The sequence below is a fragment of the Triturus cristatus genome, chromosome 2_1 (assembly GCF_964204655.1).
Source record: "Triturus cristatus chromosome 2_1, aTriCri1.1, whole genome shotgun sequence".
Lineage (NCBI taxonomy): Eukaryota > Metazoa > Chordata > Amphibia > Caudata > Salamandridae > Triturus > Triturus cristatus.
In genome coordinates, this window is record NC_140581.1 from 577,905,107 (window position 1) to 577,922,792 (window position 17,686).

Genomic DNA, 17,686 nt, shown 5'->3' on the forward strand with positions numbered 1-17,686 from the left:
ATGCCCCAGCTATGAATGTGAAACATAGGTCATTGTAGCCCTCCAAAGCACTATTCAATGTGTAATTAGGAGAGAGGCATTCCTTTTGGGTTAGTTACAATCCCCAAAAGGGATCAGTGGCACCATGGTAGCATCAAGAAACCTTGTTTCGCACTGTATCACACATTGTACTAATAAGAATGAACACTTTTATGTAAAAAGTATTTATTAGAACAGGTGTAATCTGTTTCTCAGTAGGTCTATGATACCTACACAGAATATTATAAGAACAGCAAGAAGGCATATTATGAGTAACGAGAAAAAAGGAGCATTTCTAACATTGTAAAACTTTAATCGCAAACCTAACATTTACTTGTATGCACTATACTAAGAGAGCATGGAAGGCAGAGCAACTTACAGTCCAGAGTTTCTAAGGGAGAAGAGATGCACTGCATACCTTGCTGACAACAAAGGTTGACTTTATCAGCGGAAGTATGAAGACAGTGTTCCCTGCAAAGGTCAAACTCATGCTGTCGTACCAGTCTATCGGTCTTCCTCTGGAACTTGGCTTTATCAGCTTCAGGCGAGATGCGGCATTTGCAAAGTGCAAACTGTGCTGGCAGTAGGTGAAACCGTCTCTGGCAGAATCTCAGGTGACAATCTGGGTGAAGGATTTCTCATGACAAGTGATAGCCTTTATATATGAAATCTTATCAGAGATTTGAATGTCTGTTATAAGTTTAGGAATGTCTGACATAGATTATGTGCATCAAGATATGCGTCCCAAACATTTCCACATAAGGAAGGACTTCAATGCAGACTACATTATTTTGGTTGTATGTCTGTATCTGTTCTTATTTAACCTTCACATGGTGAAAAGTAGACATCTTATCCAGACAAATGTTGCATTGATTGTGGTATCTGTGTCATCAATCAAATGGCGCAATGCTTTTATAGATCTAAGAAAGATATGGGCAGGCTACATCAGTGTCTAATGGCAGACATGACAATGATTCTGCATAAATCAGGAAAGATGGCAACTTCCATTGTTTGTGAGTGGGAAAATGGCAACTTCCATTAATCAAGATGGAGTTGAGGCCTTTATAAGATGGAGCCAGACTGTAGGGGTTTTATATCACTTTAAGGAACATGGGCTATTTAAAGCAATAGTTTCACATTCGAGAATATAAAAGCACCACTGGTGGTCTGCTGTTCCTTGCCCACCACCATCGTTGTGTTTGCAGCCAATCACAAAGGATCAGAATGCTGGAACTTCCAAATGGATTTTCATTAGGCAGGTAATTTTGCCACCCCTGCAACGGAAAATTTGAGAATGTGAATTCTTAGTATATGGATCTCATTGCAAAAGCAGAGACAGGTCGCAAAAAGTCAGTGCATAATTTTCAACTGCTTTTTGCTATCTCTCTCTTCTATCAAGCTTGTAGATATCTGAACACATATTGAATGATAGAATTGGAAAAGATTTTCTTTTATGTGTGTGTTTTAGGAGTTTCTATATATAACAATGACAGATTGTGTTTATCCAGTTTACTACATTTCATAGAACATCCATAATGGGGTGTTAATGGGGTGTTAACATGTGTGCAAGACGTACACATGACACTCACTATCATCCTCCAGATATATACATTCAGATTATTGTCAGTTTGCTGTATGCGCAGGAAGAACACAATGAATGGATGCAAACTGCACACCAGCCTTTTGCAACCTGCCTATAATTTAGCTATGCAACCTTCCAGGATCCTCTTGAACCGGTTGCAATCCTGGCTCAAAGATCAAAAGATCCTGACCCCCCTGCAGGCTGGTGTGAGAAGGAAGGTCTGAACTTACCACAACTTTCTTGAGGCCAGTTACCCCTCCCCAGGAGAAGTTAACCCCTTCCATGCTGCGCAGATTCCGCCGCTGTGCTGACGGAATCTTGCGCGGGCGTGGTCATGACGGAACGGTTCCGTCATGAGCACAGCTCAACCGTGGCTCATGACGGAACCGTTCCGTCATGAGCACCGAAGGGGTTAACAATTGCCACACTATGGGAGGTAGTGGCTTTGCTAGCGTTGGTCACTGGGTAATTCTCACCTAGCATGATCTGTCCAGGGTCCACAAAGGCAGGTGTCACCATTGTGACACTAGCCCCAGTGTCCCTGTAGGCCTGAGACATTCTATGATTGATAAAAGGAGGACAAAGCTATGTCCCCATCACAGACCAGAACAGCCTGAGTTGGTATCCTGACTAGGCCAGAATCCTCCTCAGTTCCCAGGGTTAACCCTACTACACCCTTTTGCTGGGAACCACCACTTACAGCACTGAACTAGGGGGTACAGTTGCCTTAGGGGCAATGGTGGCTGGGGGCTTATCCTTCTTGGTGCACTCACTAAACCAATGTGAGTTTGACTTACAATAGTTGCACCATTGTTTCTTTTGGCCATCTTTCTTTTTATCCTTTTTGGGACCACCCTCCCCCTGAGCCTTTTCGGGGCCTGGTGAAGACTTCTGGTCTTTTTGTTTCTGATCACTACCCTTCTGGTCTGCCTTTTTCTGATCAATGCCCTGGTTCTGGTTTTTCTGCTTAACTCTAGTCCTGACCCACCTATCTGCCTTCTTTCCCAATTCCTGGGGAGAAGTTAGGTCAGAGTCAATCAAGTGTTGATGCAGCAGCTGGTTTTGACAGTTATTAAGGATTTGTTCTCTCATGATCAAATTATACAATACTGTATAGTCATTAACCTTACTACCCAATAACCAGCCTTCCAAAGCCTTAGTGGCACAATCTACAAAGTCAGTCTAGTCCTGAGTCTGTGTCTTCTGGGTATCCCTGAACAAACAACAACCTGTATTGTTCAGTGGTTAAGCCAAACCCATCAATCAGAGCACTCTTCAGGACAGTGTAATTGTCAGCATCCTCATCACTAACTGTGAGGAGCTTGTCTCTACCTTTCTCAGAGAAGGAGAGCCACAAGATAGTTGCCCACTGACTTTGGGGTACCTGCTGTACTTTGCAGGCTCTCTCCAAAGCAGTTATCCACTTGTGGATGTCATCCCCACACTTGTAGGAAGGGACAATCTTGCTCAGGTTTCTATTATCATAGGTCCTGCCTCTATCCTTAGGGATATTGCTGCCACCAGTGGGATCTAACCCACTTAACTTCTGCTCTCTGGCCAGAGCAAGTTTCTCTTTGGCAAGGGCAAGTTCTTCCCTTTCAATCCTTAGATTGGCTTCCCTCATTCTGGCCTGATGCTCTTTTCTCTGTGGAGAAGTCATTCCCCTATGAGAAGAGGCATGGGAGCTATTAGAGACATGGGAGTGGACAGATTCCCTTGAAGGGGATCTTCCTCTCCTGCTTCTCTGGTTAAGTCCACCTGAGGGTCTGAATGGGGGGCCCCCATTCAGACTCCCATGTAGGCTTAAGTTAGCCTGGCTAAGTCTCCTGACTTGGATCTGGCTGTCTACCTCATCTTCTGAAGTCCCTGCTGACTCATCTAGATCAGCATTGTGAGGGGAATCTCCTGTAGAGGGTAGGCCCTCATGGGTACCTAGGGTACCATCTTGGGAGGCTTTCTGAATATCATATTCTTCTAGAAGCTCCACTAAATAGATGAGGGTAGGGTGTGAACCCTGTTTTAACTTTCTGGAGGTACACAATTGTCTCATCTCCTGAAAAGTTAGGGTATCATATCTGGAGGGTATCTTTCTAGGAAATCCCTCCCCTGAGAGAGTATCATCTTGATCTCCTCTCAGAGACATGATCTAGTGAGGGTGTGGTGTGTGCACCTACCTACACTAGTTGTATCTACTAAACCTCTATAGTAGTTGTAGTCAGGGTGTGCTAGGCCCTTCAATCTACAACAACTAAGTCCAGTAGGACTTAAGTATTTATAATCTATGTTATATGTACCTAACAATATCTGTGTGATCTTTCAATTTAGTATCTCAAGATTACAATGGTATTAACAACAGCAAGCTCAGATCCCAACCGCTGCTCACCAATGTGAGAAGTTGGCCTGATATATGATGTCACTAATTCTAGTGTACACCCTGTATCAGTACAAACAACACTTATGGTGATTGGTTTTAAAGTCAACCTTATAGACCAGCTATCCTAGTGGTAGCATGGACAAGAGCAGTCTTAGGCTAAACTCTGTATGGCATGTGAAGCCAGCTGTTTTACCATTTGTAATCCCTTGAATACCAAATGAAAGGACACCACAACAGATGTATATAAAAATAGAATGTATTTATTCTAGTCAAAATACCCTCAGCACTCTTTATGAGATTCGAGGTAAGTACAACACAGTCTTATTTAAGCATACATTAAGTCACACAGGTAAGTAATACAGTTAGGCCCTAGGGGCCACGCAAACCATATACTAAGTAAGTGGTATAAGAACCACTGTCACGAACACAGGATAGGCCTAGGCCTAGGGAATCGCTGGTGTTACACTATACTACCAAAGGTTAGGAAGTGGGAGGCCCACGGGATTCAGGTGCAGAGTGGAAACACTCACGCGTAATGCGTAAAAGTCGATAGAAATAGTAGTAATTAGAAATTAAGAGTTTTAGGACACTTCTGGAGTAACTAGGAGGTCGAGACTTGGAAACTAGACCCTAGGATAGTCAATACCCTTGTGAGCACCGGAGTACTCAAGTTACCTGGCCCACGGGCTGCGGGTGCATAGGTGTGAACTTGCGTCGGGTTTCGTCGTTGACTCCTATGGATGCCTGAAGGAAAGTTGCTGACAGGCAGTCAGTGAAGAGTGTCCGGTGGATCCCAAGGATGGAATCAAGAAGGAAGGTACCTTCAAGCAGAAGGGACAGAGTCTAGGTCACCAGCCAGGAGCCAGGAAGGAACCAGGAAGGAACCAGGCGATGTCGTGAAGATGCAGGTGAAGAGGTGAAGCTTGTCGCAGCAGCCACGGGTACCCGGAGGCGTCGAGGACAACCAGGACCAGGAGATGAGCTGTCCCATGAAGGCTCTTGCTGTCGGCGGCATCGATGTCGAGCTATGACCCAACAAGCCTTGGCAAGCGGAACCCACGCAGAATGGAGGTCTTGATTCTGGTGCAGACCAGGAAGGTCTGGGGTGCTCCTCTTTCACAGAGGAGCGAGTGCCAGTCTGGAGGAGCCGGACCAGCAAGATAAAATCAAAGGTTCGTCGTCGCAGAGGTCACTAGCCAACAGGCCAGCAACCGGACAACACGTCGAACAACTCAAGTGCAGAAGGGCCCCACGCAGAACACGTGAAGTGTGGGGAGCTGATCTTCTTTGCAGATGGTGCTCGGGATTGGGGCTTCTCAATTCCCCAAGCACAGCCTCGAGGGAGCCTCAGAAGTTGAGCTAGTCAGTTACTAGCCACTTTTCCCAAGTCACCGGTCCCACGTCCCTCGTCGCCTCCACGGGTCTCAGCTTTCCTGTAGGTGTGGATCTGGTTCAGAGGTGTCTGGAAGTCATGGCGCTGGTCAGTCTCTGCAGTCGTCCCTCGCAGGATCAGTCGCAAAGCAAGCAGCGGTCGCTGGATGGTGCCTGGTTGCCCAGGGTGGTCACTCCTTGGCCACAAGGGAGATTCTTCAGTCTTCTTCCTGAGGTCGAATGTCGAAGGTCCAGAGTTTCTGTTCAAGTTGCAGATTCAGGATAATCTAATTCTGCAGGGCTCAGCTACCTACTGATATACTGGGCTAGTGGGCTGGGCTACCTGCAAGGTCCCTCCTATGGGTGGGACCAGGAAGGGGAGTAGTTACACCCCCTTTCCTTTGTCCAGTTTCGCGCCAGTGCTGGGGCTGGAGGGCCCCAGCACCGGTTTGAACTGGACTATGCATGGGACACCTTGTGTGCCCCAGGCAGTGTCTAGTTTCTTTCATCCCTCCCTGCCCCAATACACTAAGTCCTGTCTGGGGTGGTGTTAGACCTGTCAGCCCTTTGGGTGGTCCCTCCTCATCATTATTCATTTTGTCCCACTTTTGCCTCAAACCCTGTTAGTATTTTTCCTTTTTGGGAACCACCAGACTTTTTAGTGTTGATGCAGGGTCAGGGAGCCATTTTCCCTACCCCTGGAACTTCTGTCTGAGGGCCTGAGACACAAAATGGTGGCCACCCATTGTCACCTGTGACATCACTGGAACCTACTAGTACCTTCCAGAACATTCTAGAACCCTGTGACAGTGTGAGGCAGGTTTAGAATGTTGGGAAGCCAGCTCAGAGTTGGCAGTTGGAGTTGGCAGTTGGCACCTGACTGGTGAAGGAAGAGCAGCACAACACTGAAGGAGGAAGGAGTGAGGCAGCAGGGGTGGAAACTTGTGCCTGGAGTGGGGTCCAGAAACCCACCCTTGATACTAGTCCCTACTGACTGAGCCCAGACAGGAGCCCTGTGTGGGATAAAGTTAAGAAGAACCAACTCAAGGACCTGAACAGCCGGAACAGGCCTTGAAAGTAAAGAACAGCAAGTTCCTGACCTGTCTATTGGTATCTTCCTGGAGTCCGACGCCGAGAAGCCTAGAGACCTGGGGCCGGAGGTGAAGAAGCGGCGCTGACTGGAAGGCAGACGTCGTACCCGGAGCCACCAGAGGTCGAGAGAGGGCGCCGACGGAGGTCGTGGAGACACCAGAGGTCGAGGAGGAAGTCACCTGAGGTCGAGTGTGCGGCGTCGACGGGGGAGTGAAGTCCGCCCTCCGGAGTCGCCGGAGACCGAGGTGAATCGTGCCGGAGGTCGGGAGTGGTGATCGCACTCCGGAGTCGCCGGAACCTGAGGAAAGGAGCACCGGAGGTTGGGAGTGGAGATCGCACTCCGGAGTCGCCGGAACCTGAAGGGAAGAGCACCGGAGGTCGGGAGTGGAGGTCGCACTCCGGAGACACCCGGAAGTAGGGAGATCGAGTCCCTGTGACGCCGGAGACCGACATCGAATCGAGGCTGCCCAGCGACATCGAGCCGAGGCCGCCCGCCGACATCGATCCGGAACCACCTCACGGCGTCGACAGGAACTGACATCGAGCCGAGGCCGTCCGCCGACATCGATCCGGAACCGCCTCACGGCGTCGACAAGAACTGACATCGAGCCGAGGCCGGCTAGCGACATCGAACCGGAACCGCCTCACGGCGTCGACACGACTCCGGCGGAGTCGGAAGTTCATAAAGAGGGCAGTAAGTGGAATAGAGGGCGCCTAAGGCCCTGTGGAGCCCTAAGAGACCATCCTAGGGGCTAGAGAGGTGTTAGGACCAGCCTGGGAGTGCCAGGGGTGGACTGAGACTGATACAGTGACCTGTGTGAGGGGTTGTGTAGTTTGGGAGAGCCAGATTCCTAGATTACCCTTGATCTACCTCAGTTTTAGCCTCAGCCTTATCCAAGCTAGGTGAGACACCCTCAGGCCATCCACATAACCACAAGCTGTGATTGGGCCAAATCAACCCATAGTACCTCACAAATGTGACCTGATTTGAAAGTGTATTGATGGCTTATATTTATTGAGAGTATTGTATTCTTTGTATTATCCTATTTATTGTCTCACAGTATTTATTGTCTCACAGTATTTATTGTCTCACAGTATTTATTCCCTCACAGTATTTATTTGCCTATGTATTTTATGCACATCTATTTATTAATTGATTATTTATGATCTGAGCTTATTTATTTGACCTACCCTTTCTACAGAAGAAGCTTTGTGTACTGTAAGTGTGTTATTATTTATTTAACCTGCAACTAAGAGAAAACAAGATAAACACAGATATATTTTCATAAATTTTTACGGTGTGGAGTCGTTTTTGGAACGGATGAACGCATGGTTATTGTGAGGGTGTGACGTACGCTTAACACGGTGCCTGACCCCCGACCGCTCGAGCCAAGCTACCCCTTGTGCTGGGAAAAACCGGGTGACTGCTAACCCCGGTTGCCCGGGGTTTTCTAACATAATTGGTGTTCAGCGGTGGGATAGAGCTGTGCTTGCGTCCACTCGACAATAACTGTGGGTAGTCCATAGGCCTACACCGGGAGTTTTCTCAAAGCGGACTTCCTAATTCTGAGTTTTGTTTTTTCCAAATTTACTCTGGTGGTGGGAGGAGGTATTACAAAAGGTACCCCCCTGCATAGCTTCTGTAAACACCTGTCTTCTATTCTGAGTGGGCAAAATGGAGTTTGTGTTGGAAGATTTGGAAACTTACACTGTTGCCCAACTCAGAGAGTTTTGTCAGCGAGAGGGGGTGTATTGTCCCCCGGGTGCCAAGAAGGCTGAACTCCGGACCAGCTTGAGGGCTTGGGGGGAGGAACGACGGGAAAGTAAGGCTGAGCAGGAGGACAGGGATGGAGAGCCTGTTAGCGAGGGGGCTGGGTTGTACCAACCTGAGGTGGGGAACCTGTTAGCAGGGCCCAGAACACTTTCCAGGAAGGGCAGCACTGTCTCTAGCGGTGGCTTATCAGAAGTAGAATTAACTGACCGGAGGGAGAAAAGACAGCTCACATGGAAGTTGGCGGAGCTGGAGAAAGAGAAGGAGGGACAGAGGATGGCTCACGAGTTGAGGCTGAGGGAAATAGATCTCCAGATCCTACAAGTCAGGGCACACACTGTTCCTAATGGTGGCAGCAAAGACAAAGAAATCACCAGGGAACCCAAACCCTATCTGCCAAAAGACATAGTAGCTAGCTATAGTGCAGGGGATGATATTGCCAAGTGGCTAGCAGCCTATGAGGTCTCTTTAAGGGCCCATGGGGTGCCAGAGAAGTACTGGGGAGGGGGATTGTACAAATACATGCCTCCAGCTGGTAGGGATGCATTATTGGCCCTAGAGCAGGATGAGCAGACCCACTACCCCACCATGAAAGTGGCGCTCGTAAGAAAGTTTGGACTAACAACCGAGAAGTACAGACAGAAGTTCCGGGGTAGCCACAAACTGGGCACACAGAATTGGGTGGATTTCCTGGACTATGCAAAGAAGGCATTAGAGGGTTGGATTCAAGGCAGTGAGGTGAGGGACTACGAGGGGTTGTTTGATTTAATGTTGAAGGAACACCTGCTCGAAAAATGTTTCCCTGAACTGCGTCAACACCTGGTGGATAGCAAGCTGACCAATCCCCGGAAGCTTGCTGAGGAGGCGGACATTTGGGCTAGTACCCGGGTGTCCACAAGGGGGACTGGAGGGGATACTCAAAAGGCCGGACAGGGCGCCCCCCAGAAGAAAGAGGGAGGGGAAAAGAAAAAGGAGTTCTCTAAAGGCCCCCAAAATAACTTCCAAGGAAAGGGAACAGGATTCACCCCTAGGGCTAACCCACCCAGAAACCCTAATCCTGGCCAGAGTCAGCAGCCAAGGGTTGTCCATTGCTTCGAGTGCGGTGGCGTCGGACACTATAAGGGAGATGCGAAGTGCCCGAAAAGACCACCCCCTCCCATGGGAGGAAAGGCCCCCGGAGTAGCTAGTGTAGTGCTCGGGGAGGAGATGCCCTTAACTAAGGGAAGGGAGTGGGCGGGTGTCACTTTAGTGTCCCTGGGAGAACGGGAGATGGTTCCTAAGATCCAGGTGCCCGCAAATACCATAAAGTATGGGCAGTGGGTCACCATCAACGGCCAAAGAGGGGAGGCTCTGAGAGACACAGGAGCCAGTATGACTATGGTACGTAGCCAACTGGTGTCTCCAGAGCAGGTAATTCCCGATGTACTCCACCCAGCCGCGATGGCTGACGGCAGAACCGGCCACTATCCGGTGGCCGAGGTTCCCTTTGAATGGGAGGGGGTTGCAGGTTCACTTCGAGTTGCCGTAAGCCCTGCCGTGCCGGTCGATTGTCTACTGGGGAATGACATGGAGCACAATGCTTGGAAGGAGGTGGAATACCGGACTCATGCTGAGATGCTGGGTACACCTGACTGGGCCTGTGTTAGCACAGGGTCCGCGACTACCCGGAGAGGGAGTTTGTTTCGACTGGAGCCTGGAACAAAGGCACAGCCGGCTGCCGACCAAGGAAAGAACCGAGGACAGGAGGAGCCTGCCTCGGCATCCGCGCCCCGTGTGACGGATAGGCCACCGGAGGTGGTGGACCAGGAGTCCGCGGTGGGGGATGTTACCAAACTGGAGGACCTACCCATCCCGGCCGAGTGGCACGTGGAGGGAGGGCCGACCAGGGAGGAATTCTGCAAGGGCCAGAGGGAGTGCCCTACCCTTGAGGGACTGAGGCGACAGGCCGAAGCCCAGGCAGCAGGGAACGTTGAGGGGAACTTCAACCTTTACTGGGAGGATGGCCTCCTCTACAGTGAACCCAAGGCACCCCTACATGGATCGTCACGAGCCTTGGTAGTCCCTCAACGTTACCGTGCCTTCCTACTGGAATTGGCTCACGAGATCCCCTTGGCAGGACACCTGGGGCAAGACAAGACCTTCGCCCGTCTTGTCCCACACTTTTATTGGCCTCAAATGAAAGTGTCGTCCGACACCTACTGCCGGACATGTGTGTCTTGCCAAGCCAGTGGGAAAACAGGGGTGAAGCTGAAAGCTCCCCTGGAACCACTTCCTGTCGTTAGCACCCCCTTTGAAAGGGTGGGCATCGACATTGTGGGTCCATTAGATCCGCCTACTACAGCTGGTCACAGGTTTATCCTGGTTCTGGTGGATCATGCCACACGGTACCCAGAGGCTATACCTCTGGGGACCATTACTGCACCTGTTGTGGCTAGGGCCCTGATGGGAATCTTTACCCGAGTGGGTTTTCCCAAGGAAGTTGTGTCCGACAGGGGGACCAACTTCATGTCAGCATACATGCGGGCCATGTGGAAGGAGTGTGGAGTGACCTACCGGTTCACAACTCCTTACCACACCCAGACCAATGGTCTGGTGGTGAGGTTTAACAAAACCTTGAAAGGCATGATCAGAAGTCTGCCTGAAAGCCTGCGGAGGAAATGGGACGTCCTCCTACCCTGTCTATTGTTTTCCTACAGGGAAGTGCTGTGGAAATATGGATTTTTCTGGTCAGTTATGTCCCCTATCTTGGACCCCAACGGTTCTATGTGCATGTCACAAGTACATGTATGTTCCCTCCAGTTCCAGTTATGAAGACGCAAATACATGTGCGTCCACCGTCAACATGTCCTCTGTCAGATCCGCCATGAACAGGCCGGATATTCCATTCCTAAATATGAAAGGCCACCGGTTTTTATATGGTTCACTTATGCCATTTTACAGTCCAGGCAAGTAGGCCCTGATTCTGTCATCAAAACTCCTCTTGCCTTCTGCCTCTGAAAGCTCCAGTCTGAGCCTGCATCTATGACCATGAACTTTGTCTCATTCTCTGCGCGGCTCACAAAGCCTGACATCAGCCTATTCTCTGCCAAGAACTGTATTTCACCTTCGAATTATCTGCTTCCCCCTCAGCCGATGCATTCCTGCCTAGTAGTTTAAGTAAACATTCTTCCAGTTACCGAGCAAAAGGCCCGGCTTCTCTGTCCTCATGCAAGTAATTCATAGCCCGGTTACCATGGAATATTCCTACCCCCTCGCATTCAGTGTAGACACTTAGACGCTTGTACACGCACGCACAGTCAGTATAGAATAGATTCTGTCCGAGAGTCCTTCTTTCTTGGATAACATAGTTCTTTAAACATAGGATGTTAGATATGATTTGGGATTAGGTTGACTTGACCCCCCAGACTTTTTGTCTCCACATGTAGAGCTAAATGTCAAGTCCCCTTCACCCCCTAGTTACACGTCAATTACACGTCATGCTGCTGCGCGCGCATCTAGGCCAAGTATTATCTTATAGATCCACCTATGTATGACATCATAACCAATTATGTTCCTTTTTACTCTTTATTACACCCATTTTCGGTTACGCAGACAAAACGTCATTTTCCTTATCAATTGTTACGCCTACTGTATTCACTTCATTGTAATGTATGTACTATAAAAGTTACTTCTTGTCAATAAAGTATGTACTTCACTTCCTGAACCCCCGTGGTGATGGAACTTGGAGCATCCGATTATAATCGATCACTGGAATAAAGCCCATTCCGAACCTCTAATATCACGGATTCTGCCTCTCACTTTACTGAGCTATTTTATAATGTTTCTGTATCAAATTCAGTCCCGGTAAAGGAAAAATTATTTACCACATGATGGCGCCCGAACAGGGACACTTTCTCATCTCACGCGCCGGCGGTGAGTTGCAGGCCCGGTCTCCTGCCACAGCTGGACGGACAATTACGCGTACCAGCAGGATTTCCTGTATCTCCCTCCGGTCAAACGGGGGCGACTGAGACTGCGATCAACACCCAGACGAGGCGGTGAGAAGTGCGAAGTATCCCGACCAGAGCCTAGCTGAGAGAGCAAGATCCGAGGTATACAGAGACCCACCAGTTCGAAGTCAAGCCCAGTCTCCGACGAGACGAGTCGAGTCCAGTCCGGTTCAAGTTCAAGTTACCGAGGCCTTCCGTTTCCGAAGCTACCCGGTGAGTACCATTACTGGGGAGGCATTTCTGACGTGCACATAGGTTGTGCCGGTCAAGACGGGTTTGGGTACACAAATCCGGTCTGCACTGTTTTAGCAGTGTATCTGTACTGTTTAGCAGTATATCAAGTATTCCGAAGTATCTAGTTAGTATCAAGAATTAAGCATGGTGATTAGTTATGCAGACGATCATCATTGTTGTTTCAGTTAAAGGTTTAATGTTTTAATGTTTAATGTGTTAAACGTCCTGCATATTGTGGTATGAATGGTTGTTCATTATTGTGCTTTTGTATTTAGTGTGTTCAAGATTAAGTGTCAGATCAGTTGTCAATATGCCGCTCTTTTCGAAATTAAGACAGATCACTACGAGAAAAGGGGTACTCGAAGAAGCCGTCCCTATTCCTCCTAGGGACACTCCAGGGCACTTCATGTATCACAAACATGGCTTAGACGCTATATTATTTCTTGATTTATGGGTAGACTACACCAAGGGATTACCAGAAAGTCAGAGGTGGCCCGCAGCGGGGACCTGGGATGCAGAGTGCATCATGAAAGTCGAGGAAGAATTATGGAAAAGGAAAGTCAGACAGTCACAGAAGGACGCCGTTGAGTTATGGCGTAAAGAATCTCATAGACGTACAGAAAAAGCACGTAGACAGGAAGAGAAGAGTAAAGAGAGTTCAAACAAAGATCGAGAAAATCTATTAATTGAGGAAGGTATCCGAGTGAAATCAGAACAAGTAGACAGACAAAGAAATGCCCTCATGAATGGCATGTATCCCCTTCTAGCCGAAGGATTACCTAAGGCTACTCCAGAGATACCGAAAGACTTGCCACCCCCATTATTCCCAATCAAGGGGCATCCTAGAACCGCAGAAGATGTTTTTCTTTCCTCATATTTAGATGACGCAGCTCCCGAGTATGCTAATTCCGCCCCACATAGACCGCATACCAGGGAGGTCCAACGCCAAGACCCTGCACCCGTATCCCTACAGCAACAAATCGAGTCACAAGTTCCGGCAAGCACATCTGTTTCTGCATCTGTTTCTACAGGTACTTCTATAGCTGTGTCCACACCTATAGTTGCTGTGTCACGTTCGACGAATCCTTTCACACCCGACACCCCAGATGGGGCCACGGGAGGTGCTACCAATATCTTTTCTACGCCACCTAGAATAAATAAACTTACTTTTCAAGAGTCAGCGCATTCACGTACACCCAAATTCGTAAGTGCCCGTGCACTTAAAGAACTTCTTGTAGATTGTAGATATGACCTGGTGCCCGGTATAGAGGACGAAATGATCCTGGCATCATTGCGTATCAGACGAGCCGCAGTGTATTTAGCGAAGTTACCAGGAATGACTGCGCATCTAGACGAAATATATCATTTTGTCCAAACAGGGCGAGATCCAGAATGTATTTACAGAGCTATGGAATACCAGAAAGTAGAGATACAGGGGGAACTGTTACGTTTCCTCATAAACTGTGTGATCAGAAATGTAGACCGACCAGGGGTAGACCCGGAAGTAATACAAATTCTTACAAGGTGGAGCCAGAATATATCAGAAGGGAGACACGATAAGCAAAATTGTATAATAGCCATGTGCCGAAAGATCGGTAAAGAAATAGAACGCCTACACGAAGAGAGATTAGAGGCAGACGAGTTCGAACAAAGCGAGGAAGAAGGGTCAGGACTGCCCGCGGGACAGTCGGACACCATAGCCTATGTAGGTAGAGGAAGACCTTGTAATAGGAATCAGACTAGATGTCATACTGACTCAATACGTCCGATATGTCCAGATAATAACAGGAATTTCCAAATACCTATAATTAATATAAGGTCTAACGAGCATTCGTTCCAAACCGCCGACAAGCTACTCCGAGAACGAAGGGGTTATCATTTTCTCGATTCTATGGATGAACAAGATTTAGCCAGGGCAGCTGTCCATTGGGTGGACAGTCCCGGAAAATATAGTGATGATACAGTAGTACGCACATTTTTGAATCTCACCCCAGATGAACAGAGGTTAGCTGGGATCTATATGATTCAACAACTCATTATACTATATCGGAGTCAGCATTCGGACCCTGGTCCCTTACCTGACATACTGACTGAATTACTTACGAATAAATGGAGAGGTCCAGGTACTAAATTAATTAAAGAAATTCTAGAATCAAGAAAGCAGTATATTCTTTTTGTATGCTCAGAGCATGTTTCATTGCCCGTCAAAGAAAGAACCACGTATCACATGGATAGACAGAATCCCTTACGAGAAGTGCACCCAATAAAAGGCGAGGACAACGAGTTTAGGCGCGTATTTGTATATACGCCCATATCAAAAATAGAATTGTTGCAAATGAAGAAAGTGGTACCCAGTCATGACAAAGATCCAGCGGGTTTTCACCGAGAAATTAAAGACATGTTACTCATGGGAGAGTATACCTATCCCGACATTATGACAATATTAAAGGTGTTGATGCCTGCTGGCATTTATGAAAAACTCAAGGAAAAAGAGTGGGAGGTAGGAGACCAAAAGATAGAATGGTCAGTGCTAGAAGCGGAAGAAAAGGCCCGAACTGCAGGAGCAGGACTTGGGGATAAAACTAAAGCATTACCAGGTTTACTAGTACAGGTACTGCCACGTCTATTGACTACGAAAAAGGAAGATTGGGGTACAATTTCAGCCTGTAAACAGAAGCAGGATGAAGACACTAGTGATTACTATGCCCGATTTGAAAAATGTTTTGGTATAAATAGTGGCATAAAAGCCAGTAGCGAATCATACCCGCATCTGTTTGTAACAAAATTAGTAGAAAATGCCCTGCCCCCAGTAAAGAATAGAGTATTAAAATTCGAGAGTACCTGGCAAGGTAACACTCCATCACAAATGTTACAAATGTTACAGTACCATCACAATAGAATTAGAGAGGAACAAGAACATGAACACAGACGCATGAAAGACACGAAAATGAAAATGCTAGTTTCCCAGACAGTTCCAGCCGAAGGACATAAAAAGGGTATGACACATTCCGATTCAGCAGGACCTGTAAAAGGGACATGCAATTATTGTAAGAAGCCAGGTCATTACGTACACGATTGTCCAGTTTTAAAACATAATATCGCCATAGGTAAAACACAAGAAAGATCACGGCCACTCAGACAAGATCAGAATGAACAAGGAGCTATGCAGCATGCCCAGGCCATGCCAGCCGCACAACAGCCAATACAGTTTGTGCCAGCTGCACCACCGTTGCCTGCTGCTGCCACACAGACAACAACACGACAAATGTATCAGACCGCACAGTATGAATATCCTGAGTATCAGCGTTACGCATGAACTAGCCTAGAGAGGGAAGTTGACTTACCCCTTATCGAGATTCCTGTGGATCAAGAAGGACCTTATGTACATAGTGAATTATTAGGTCAAGATAGAAAATTTTTACTCGATACAGGGGCAAGTCGAACAACTATAAAACGTAGTGAAGTTCCAGGGGCACCCCTCTCAGGCTCTCAGAATATTTCCCTTGGTTTTTCAGGAAAACCTATTGTTAATGAAGTATCGCAGCCTCTTCCACTTACGATAGGACCTCTGACCCGAACTACAGATTTATTGCTTACTAAATCATGTCCAGAAAACTTGCTAGGGATAAAAACATTGAAAGCTCTAGGAGCCATAATATGTTGTTCTCCGGAAGGAGTAAGGTTGTTTTTACGTGATTTTAAAGGTCACTATGTGTCTAGAGACATGGATCCCCGACTGCAGACTTTACCTACACATCTATGGGCACAAGGCCCTACTGATGTTGGTTGCATGAACATTACACCATATCGAGTCACACTAAAGGCAGGAGTGGTGCTACCACGAATGCGACAATACAAGTTACCACCAGATGCTATAGCGGCTTTACTACAAATCATTGACGAGCTAATTGCCCAAGGAGTAGTTGTGGAAACAGACTCCAATGTATGTAATTCACCGATAATTCCGATTCTTAAACGAACAGATCCAAAGGCCCCGCCAGTATATCGATTGGTTATTGATCTGCGCGAATTAAACAAGTGCATTGTGCCACAATTTCCTGTGGTCCCAGATATCTCGTCATTACTGACAGCCATTGATTCCGAAGCAACATTCTTTACTGTAATTGATCTCAAGAATGCCTTTTTCAGCGTCCCAATAGATCCGGAAAGTCAATATTTGTTCGGATTTAGTTTAAATGGGCGTAGCTTTAAATTCTCACGCGCACCTCAAGGATTTACAGAAAGCCCCAGCATCTATAGCCAAGCACTGAAACGAGAACTTGACAGTATCCACATGCCAGTTAACACTGCTCTGCTTCAATACGTCGGTGATCTGCTGATCACCGCTAGGAGCGAACCGGAATGTGAAAAAGCATCACTGACAGTTTTACAATTTCTAGCCGAAAAGGGGCACAAGGTGTCCCCTTCTAAGCTGCAATTCTGTGTCCAGCGAGTTGTTTATCTTGGACACTCGCTGTCCAAGGAGGGAAGGCAGCTTACACCCGACCGCATTCAGTTAATAGCTAACATGCCAATACCCAAGACACAAAAGGAAGTGCGGGCTTTCATAGGCCTCACTTCATATTGTAGGCAGTGGATCCCTCAGTATGCATTTCTAGCAAAACCACTCATTCAGTTAACCACACAGGAGGCAGCCACACCGACTGTTCTCCCTTGGACTCAGGAACATACACAAGCTTTTGAAAGCCTAAAGAAAGCTTTATGTCAAGCACCCGTTTAGGTTAGCAACGCCATGTTACAGAAAACAGTTTACACTCTTTGTTACAGAACGCGAAGGTACTGCCTTGTCAGTACTCACACAGGAACAAGCAGGAGCACACAAACCATGTGCTTATTTTTCTAGTACATTAGATCCCGTAGCTCAGGCTTTGCCTGCGTGCCTGAAATCAGTCGCAGCAACAGCTTTAGCAATCAGACAAAGCGATGCCATAGTGTTAGGACATCCATTGACAGTTCAAGTACCACATGCAGTAGAGGTTCTTGTAAATAGAACGCAAACACAACACTTGACTATAGCGCGACTTACAGGATATGAACTTACATTGTTTCAGCCACATATAGAAATCAGACGCTGTAACACATTGAATCCTGCCACACTTTTGCCAGTAACCGGAACAGACCCACTAGCTCATGACTGTATTAAAGTTATTACTATAACGACAAAACCTAGACAAGACCTGACAGATGTTCCCTTGTCCGATCCAGACCTGACGTTGTATGTAGATGGTTCATGT